Raw genomic sequence first — 9,716 nt, 5'->3', positions numbered from 1 at the left:
GGGGTTGGTGAGTTTTGAGTGTGATTTACATGGTTTTCAGGGGAAACAGAATCAGAGCCAAATCCTCCATCTCACCGTTTGGAAGGCGTCTGCCTTTGAGTACCGGAAGGTGAATTTTATTTATTTTGCTATTTGAGTTCAAAGGAGATATTCTGTGGTTATTAATAAAGTATTTTGAAGATAGTAATGCGTTTCATAATATTAAGTTGTGGAATATTCTGCTTCCACAGCTATTATGTCATTTCATGTGCACACTTTTAGGGGAGCACATTAAGTTATGTAGTGGCAGGAACAGGGCCACCTCCACCTTTCCCATTAATAAATGAGCGGTTTCCGATTTATTCATAGGTAGTCCCTCGAACATTTAAGGAGCGGAAAGTCAAATTTAGCTTAGCATTTTGCTTTAGGTAAACCATGTAAATGTTTTGCAACGCTAATTTTGAACAGAATAACACCAAGTGGAGAAACTACCCTGGGATAGTTCGATCAAACACTGAGAGTACTTCTCATAGAAGTCGGTAAGCGAGGCGTGAAATTTTGGGGAGGAATTGCCACTCGCGAGTAGGCATTGCACAGTGAAATTTTCGTCAGCTTGATCAGTTCCGGCCAGACCTCGCTACATTTTGAGATGTAAAGTGATTATTGGTCCTTTAGATCTTCAGCCTGAGTGATATGAATTGAAACGCAATAAAACAGCTATTCAATCTAGCCGGTGAAGGTTAGGGTGTTGGATCGTTGCGATTCAACATCACTGGCCCTTTTACATTTGTTTTATGGAGAGCCGACATAGCTTTCAGCTGCAGAAGACTCGGCGTATATCAGAGTGATTTTGTTCGATAAGGTGTGATATATTCTACCTATACTATTGGCACATAGAATAAAAATCTTTAGATAGAAGCTATTTTTTGCTATTCACGTAACAAATAAATCTCTCAGACCGAGAGCTAACGCGGAAGCTAAAGCTGGTTTTTATTTAGATCAGTGTAACCTGAATGCAAACGAAACTAGTTCCGCCACGAGCACCAGCAGTAAAATAGAATTGTAAAATCCCCACTAATAAAGAGACAAGTTAGATGTCTAAAACCTACTTAGGCTACTTAAAGGTTTGATGTGTATCACGAGAATAGTCACATGTAAGATGTATGGATTTTGGGCACGATTACACCGTGTGAAGCGGGCATGATAATTGATCTTTCACGGCATTTCAATGTTCCATATAGCACGTCTCTAATAAGAAGTATAGCCCATGTAGTATTCCGCAGAGCAGGCGTAAATTGGGCAAACGAGTCCTTAGTATTTTCTCAGCGAAAAATGGCCGTCAACTAGTTATTTGGTAATTTAGATGACAAATGAACAAAACGGAAGATCTGGAATGCATCAGACAAAATTATCTTGTTGAGATACATAACCTGGGAACTGTTCTAGAGGAAACAACGGACACGGCGTACCGGTTTATTGTAGATTTTCACTGCTTTTCTTTCATAGTAGGATGTGCTTCCAGTTGCTGAGGACTGAAATTCCCTGAGTGCTCAGGAATACAGAGAAATGTTGGTCAATTATTGACTGCTTTAAATCACGCAATAGAGTCCAGACGTGATGTGTATTTAGACCGTTATTTTTCCTTTCCGCTTTGTCGGTTGCACCGTCACATTCGAGTGGTCAAATTATACTTTGCTCTGAAAACAAAATCTCAGTTGATTACATATGATTGTCGGATTGGTTTGTATCTGCCTAGTAGTTTACCATGGTTATCAACATAATAGCCCTTACAAATTTTGATGTCAAAGACGTGTTTTATATATGTTTCATAGCTAGTTCTTCTTTGATTAGCCATTGACAAAATTAAATGCTTACGTAGGTAGGAAATCTTAGCGCCGGACAAGACTTTTCTCGGCATCAGTTAAAGTTCTGTGGTGGCTCCTGTGGCCCTTGTGGCTTGCGATGATTAAAATGAACCCAGTATCTGACCTAGCAAGGATTTCTTAGTAAGGTTACAAAGCATCTCTTGAAATGACGCGTAATGAGTGTAGTAAATATTTGGATTGATCATACAGATCAGAAGGCACACTAAAATAGGAAACAACGGTTTCCGTTTCCCTGTTCCAAAGAGCATTATTGTAGAAAACGGGAAGTGTAATGAGGCGAATACAACTACTGTAAAGAACAAACCATGTTATCTGTGCGTGTCAATTGTTCGCGGCAAACAGCTTCGAAGGTATATATTTCAACAAGTTTCAACTGAAGGTCAAGTCACGAAGTCACGTTTGATATCAACATCTTTTGTACAAGAATCTCTCTGAATTATTAATTAAATATTTTTCAAATATTGCACTTACTGAAGATGAACTGTCTTCAGGAGGATGCGTTTTCAGTTGCTGAGTATTAAAATCCACTAAGTGCTCAGGAATACGGCTGGGGGTCAGTCATTGATTGCTAAAAATCGCGCAATCGAGTGCACACGTCTTCTAAGTACTTTTAGCCGATAGTTTATGAACGACTTCCTTGTCCATGTAAATATTTGAGGCATGTAAAAGCATCGTGACAAGATAACGGAAGACGATATAAGTCAGACTAAAAACAGATTTCGCATTGGTGAGAAATTCAATCTCTTAATCTTATCAAAATCTGTTGGACTGTTGTGGTTCATTCTTCTAACCAGACTTTTCTGATCATTTGGGTACTTGCACTATTAAGACAGTTGTGATGTTCTCAAACATATTAAGGCGCACAAAGACAATAGTAACGTATGATGCACGATCCTCGCAGTAGAGAGCGCTATTTAAGCAATAGCGAAAATCAGACTTGAAAAAAATCAGGCCTGTAAGGGATTTGAACCACTGACCTCTGCGATACTAGTGCAGAGGTCTACCAATTGAGCTAACAAGCCAAGTGGGAGTAGGCCGTCAAGTTGATTCGTAATAATGGCCTGTGATGATAAATCAGTTACGATGAATATATGAAGTTGACATATTTGAACTGCGGTTATAGATGCGTATGATGCACGATCCTCGCAGTAGAGAGTAGTAGTAGGTCAGTGGTTCGAAACCCGTACAGGCCTGATTTTTTTTTTTTCAGGTCTGATTTTCGCTATTGCTTAAATAGCGCTCTCTACTGCGAGGATCGCGCATCATACGTATCTATAACCGCAGTTTCAAATATGTGACCTTAATATATTCATCGTAACCAAAGACAATAGTATTTTGTTGATTTGTCAAGTTTAGATATGTTTTATTCCGTATAGGATAAGATACACATCAAAAACAGGTCAAAAGTTGAAAATAACACTCGTCCCTCTCCTGATCAAACACTTCAAACAAAGGAAGTTTGAAACTTCATCTAAGTGACCAGTCATTATTTCTCACCTGGGAGGGGTTGGTGAGTTTTGAGTGTGATTTACATGGCTTTCAGGGGGAACAGAATCAGAGCCAAATCCTCCATCTCACCGTTCAGAAGTTATCGCTGAACCGTCTGCCTTTGAGTACTGGAAGGTGAATTTGATTCATTTTGCTATTTGAGTTCAAAGGAGATATTCTGTGGTTATTAATAAGGTATTTTGAAGATAATAATGCGTTTCATAATGTTAAGTTGTGGATTATTCTGCTTCAATGCTTGTCCGGTTTGTTTGGTGAAATTCTTCCATTCATTGAGCTATGATAATAGGCAAGACATCTTTACCCAAAATAAAACGCCACCTTACTGAAACACAGAGCCCGTTAGGATCTCTTTGGCGGTTAACCGACTACTAACCGGTTAACCGACAACCAAGAATTTCATAACAAAGCATATATTTTTTACCAATATCAATGTTATGATAGTCAAACCTATATTAAGCGGCACCGTATTAAGCGGTCACCTTCTATTAAGTGGCCAGTTGTCAAAGTATAGTGCCTCCATACTGTGGAATTAAAGTGTCAACTTAGCGATCACGCTGCCCTTCTCCATAGGTGGCTGCTTATTACAGGTTTGACTATCATTATGGTTATGATGATTATGATGATGATGATGATGATGATGGTTATTATAATTATTATTATTATAATTATTATTATTATTATCATTATTATCATCACACTTTAATTAAAGTTTTACCACCGATCTTAGAAAACTGTACAAGAGTAGCGCCAGTAACATTACCACTGACGTCGCTCATAAGAAGAAGTGCAGCTCGTGTCATTTACTATTCAATCAAAAAAATTATTTCTTCCTCAGGTGGTTTTTTTTTTAATGAAAGGTGTACAATCCTGAAAATTAATTTTAAAACAGGAAAGATAAAATCGTTTGCCTTTAAGATATCATATCTGAACTACTGAAGCTATCGAAGATGTGAAAACTCTTTTGCGGGATATTCCTAGGCTTCGGCAGAGCATTTGATACTGTTAATCGCAACATTCTGCTCGCAAAGCTTGAATACTATGGTACTAGAGGCGTTGTTGAAGACTGGTTCAGCTCATATCTTAGCAAGAGAACTCAAACAGTATCACTTGGCTCCGTCATTTCTGACATGCAAACAGTCTCTTGTGGGGTGCCTCAAGGATCAGTATTGGGTCCTCTCCTTTTCCTTATTTACATAAAGGACTTTCAAAATTGCTCGAAACTATCGGACTTCCACCTTTTTGCAGATGACGCACATTTATTTGATAAGTATAAGGACCTAAACATACTTCGAAGTAAAATTAAATAAGCTTTCAATAAATATTGAAAAGTCAAATTTTGTTATTTTTCATCCAGTACTAAAAACAAATTCCCAAAAAGGTTATGCTATTCATAAATAACCACTCATTAACCGAAGAAACTTCCATTAGATATCTTGGAGTTAAAAAGATTCAAAGATTAGTTAGAAGAGCCATATTAGCTATATTGCTAAAAAAACAAAATCAAAAGAAGTTTAGGTATTCTCTCTAAGCTTCGCTATTTCCTTAATACAAAAACATTGCTAAGCCTACATTATGCCTTAGTAGAGCCATTCTTAAAATATTGTATAATTACTTGCATTGCAATTGGGGTAATGCATATCATTCATTTTTTCTCTTATTAGCATTCCACATCCAATTCCATACGACGCGAACTTCAAGCTCATAAGTTCAACTGGCGCCGAGCTATAGCTACTTTCAGTTACTAGTGACATGGTGTTTTCTGAATATCCTGAGGCTATTTATAACTTTAATATAACACACAGGTGAGTAATGCTCATCGTGGACGCTGATTGGCTGGTTCGGAAGTGAATAACAATTATTACTTAGTTACCTCCAATTCGGTGAATGTGTATAATTTTTTACTATTTTCGACAAGCAACGGTGACTTACATCGATTGAAACTTATGATCAAATTCCGCCTACTTGCTTTAACACCTCTTATTATCATGTTGCTTTCCTTTGCTTTCTTTTAAGTTCATGTTTTTGGCTGAGTGTTCTTCTTCGAAATGGATCTTTCAGGACGACTGAAAAGGTTAGGCAAAATATCAGGCTGATTGTCATGACTTAATACCTACTTGTATAAATACGCCCCACTTCAAAATATGGGCGACAGCTTTATGCCTAGAAAATTTTTCTTAGTGTATCTATTTTGTTTTCAGTCTTTCCCATCATCCCAGAAATGTGTTAGCTCCCTAAGAGCAATGTATATAAGAGTTAACGAACTCCAGTATTTGACAAGAATTTAATTATATATTTGAACATCGTGTAAAATTATTTTGTTTAATTAAACTCTGGAAAGGGATGCTGGTGTCATTTTAAAACTGGAAGGTTTAATTCTTTTATCCTTCCCATCAACTAGACATACTGTCATGCTTTTCAGTAAATATGGGTCGAAACTAAATTCAAATCTAATGCATAAAGGAGGAAGAGGAGCACGCAAGCCTGCCAATCTGAGAGTGACCTTATAACCCTACGTGGTTTTTCAGCTGACCTAAATGAAGATATTTTTTCCTTTTAGATAGTCAAAATTAAAGATGAAACAGAAAAGTACCAGTTAAATCAAATACAAGCTTTACTGATGAATATCTGGAAAGTGATCGGTAATGATAAAACCACCCAGTGAAGTGGAAGAATTACTTACTTATGACCGTGGGAGGGCCAACCTAGAGAATATTTGATTAGCTCGGAGTCGTGGAGTTCGTCTTGACCAAGAGCCATGTAAGTTTTCCCGTAAGGCTCGAATTAATTAGTCAGGGGAGACTTTATCAACGACCGACGCGGCCGTTATTTCTCTTTTTTTCCTCCTATTCTCAGCTGGTATCTTGTAGGGGCGTACGGCTTTTCAAACGCTTCTCGCACTATCGCGTAAGATCCACTCATACGGGGATGTTTTGCGATGGAAGCGTGGACAGAGCCTAACGGTTAATATAAAAATGTTGCTGTCGTCTCTTTGGAATTCTCGTAATGTTTAAGGTTTCATTGCAAAAGCAAGTCGTTCTTTCATACCTCTCGCAAGTCTACATTTATTCTTGCTTTCGCGTTACATAGTCCACTTCGCCGGTCTGAAAGTTTACATGAGTGATATAACGTCTATATTACATACTTTTTTCTTTCCAATGTTTCCTTTCCCAACCTCAAGATGAGCAGCAACGGGGGCCTTAGAAGTGGGAGCCATGCCACTTCATGTAAAAAGCATTTCCTTGGCCTTTACGTAAGACGTCCTGTAGTCATAATAAATTGGGCGGTGGGGTTTTAGTGGCTTCAACTTTCCACGCAGATCTTACTGACACGTCCTTAAATCCTCGCTGGTTTTGTGTTTTCCTGGGATCGTGATATGAAGTTGACAGGACCCAGTCAAGACAAGTGTATTTTACAAAATACGCTACAGATGATATGCAGGCTATATGACAAGTAAGCAAGGAAGTAAATAGATAAATAAGAGACTACCTTGACAAGAATGCTAATATTCGAATAACTACCTGATGAAGTCATCTTTTGTTGAACGTTTGTCACAGCTTTCGCTTCTTCTTTTTTTTACCTGATTTGAACTCCTCATAGGCTGAGTTGATAGAACAAAGCATTTAAAAATCCTTCATAAAAGCTTGACAGTTATAGCAAATTTATAGGTCTACTTTTATGGAATTCATGCAACGCTTCTCTCGTTAAATTCTCAAATATGTTGAAATGTTGGATGTTTTGTAATTGACAGGAATTTAGTCCCCCTCCAGATTTCCACTCTAGCCGTCTTTCACAAGGACTGTCTAAGTTGTATAGATTATGTACCTGGTACCATAGTCACTTGTTGTACTTTAGCGTGACTTTTCTCTTCTTTCCCGCTTTTCGCAGGTTTGGACTCCTCATTTCCTAAGATAATAGAGACCTTAAGATCGAGGTTTGGCCATCTTACCGCAAACGGCAAACCGCGGTTTGACGTTAGTGGTTTTACGTTAACGGTCTGCCCATATTTGGGACTTAAGATTCGCGAGTGGTAGCACTGATGAATTATGAGAAATTAGTACAAAAACAAGATGGCTGCTGCCCGAAGGTGATATGTGGATTAATGCCAGTGTTTGTACTGCACTATCCACCAGATAAAAAGAGTTATTCGGTGGATAACTTTATCCGACCTTGAAGGAACTGGGGCCAGTATTCTAACTTTTGAAAAGGGGTGAAGGAGTTATACGAGGAGCCAAGAGCCAGCTTCAATCAAACACTCAGTTTTACTCAGAACTTGATTTAATATTCTTCAACGTGAAGAATAAGTAAATTTTAAAAATGCAGAAGATTGACCTTTACAATAATATATTCACAAATAAGACGGGGAAAATAGATACAAAGATAAAAAGAGTAGATAGAGGTAAAAAAAAAACACACACTGCCACTGCTATAAGGATGTGTCACATGAAACATACAGGGCGGCGTAATTTACTCAAGAGAAGGGGGGATTTGAAAGGGGGACTGTTAGTTCAAGGACTATGGGCATAACTTTGATTGTTCTGTCGAAGAAATAGTCACAAAAGCAGATAGTCGCTATAATATGCTCAAAGTTTTCTTAAAAGGTCAACGAGCTATTTTAGTCAATATATATGGTCCAAATCGCGATAACAGATTAGTTGGTTTTTATCATTCGGTTCTCCAAAGTATAAAGACAAATGATTTCGACGCTGATAACGTTATGGTAGGAGGAGACTTCGATTGTCCATTAAATCCTATTGTTGACAAAAGCGGTGGAAATCTTATGCCCGGACAAATTGTAGTCAACGCCTATAGTACGCTTACAATGGAAATTCGATCTGCATGATATTTGGCGTGTTAAAAATCCTACAGAGCGGAATTTACGTGGAGTAACCATTATCAAGGCCTTTTTACTTTCAAAAATGATCTATCATAGTCCTTTGTTAACTACTCCACCTGAAATTATAAAAAAATTTAATACTCTAGGATTCACTTCCTAGGGAATGGAAAAGATAAGGTTACTAGACGCTCCACTTATGCGCTCCACGATTCGGGCGGTATCAGCATGGTTGATTATGAAAACATGGTTAAAGCCTTGAGGTTAAGTTGCAGTTAAAAAGAATAACTGATGATAGCTGTGGCAGTTTTTGGAAATTTTATCTTAATGATCTCTTGAGTGGTCACTGGGGACTATTTGTATTTATCTGTAACTATGCTGTTGATAAATTAAATAGCCTGATTTCTGTTATGAATTATTTTTATGGCGGTCAGAATTATGAGACCTTGTCAATTGTGATGGCGAATATAAATATATTATATGGAACAACAGAGAGATTAAGATTGACGGTAAAAGTGTGTGTTGTGGGGGTTTTTACCACTCGCTTGGACGAATCAACGAAAGGTACCAAGACTCTATACTTTTCTTCTTTTATTCTCTTCTCTTCTATTGTTGCTACTACCTTCTACTACCACAGCTATTTCTCTTCTTCTTCTCTACTTCTAACTTCAGCGAGGAGTGCCCTTTCATTTAATGTAAAAATCACAGACATGTTTGGGTTAGCTGACCGTGGAAATTTCCAAAACAGGATATTCAGTGTGGGTAAAACTCAAGGTCAGTTTTACCAACCCAAACATGACCACCTAGCAAACTAGTTATCCTCAACCATAACAAGCGATTAAAATGTCAAGTTCAAGCACACACTAAAAATAAATGATCAAAACTATAGATTCATCAAAATAATAACGTAGACGCAAAAAGGCGAGACTTAATAAAACAAAAGGTAAACCTAAAAATACTGGAAATATCAATCCTTGAAAATGCTCTACAACATGTGTTTTATAAGCGCTATTTATCAAAAGGTAGTAAGTATACTAAATACCTACTTCATGATATGAAAGATGTTGACTCCTTTAACGCTTTTAAAGAAAAAAAGTTTTGAAATTTTAATTTTTTGACGGACCTGGACAGGATTGAGACATGCAGTGCCATTGAATCTACGTACACATGCACCTTCTTCTGCCGCCATTCTTGATCCGGAGAACTTTAAATGCCATGACTATCATAGCTTTCTGATAAAGTTTAAGTATGAAAAGCCAAAGAAATGGGCCAAGATAGCAGAAGAATTTGATCTGGAAGATAACTGCATTTCGGAAGCCTTTTTGTTGCCCATAGGAGTTTCTAGCGAGCCCTACTTAAGATCTTTTCAATATAAAGTACTGAGCTCCATTCTTTTTACTAATGAAATCCTTTTTGAATTAGGCTGTATTCCAAGCCCGAAATGTTCCTTTGTCAAGATACCAAAACCGTCGAATGGTCACTTTAAGAGAATTGTTGAAAACGAATACGAT

The sequence above is a fragment of the Stylophora pistillata genome, chromosome 12 (assembly GCF_964205215.1).
Source record: "Stylophora pistillata chromosome 12, jaStyPist1.2, whole genome shotgun sequence".
NCBI lineage: Eukaryota > Metazoa > Cnidaria > Anthozoa > Scleractinia > Pocilloporidae > Stylophora > Stylophora pistillata.
The sequence above is the reverse complement of the archived record's forward strand: the minus strand, read 5'-3'. Positions refer to the sequence as shown.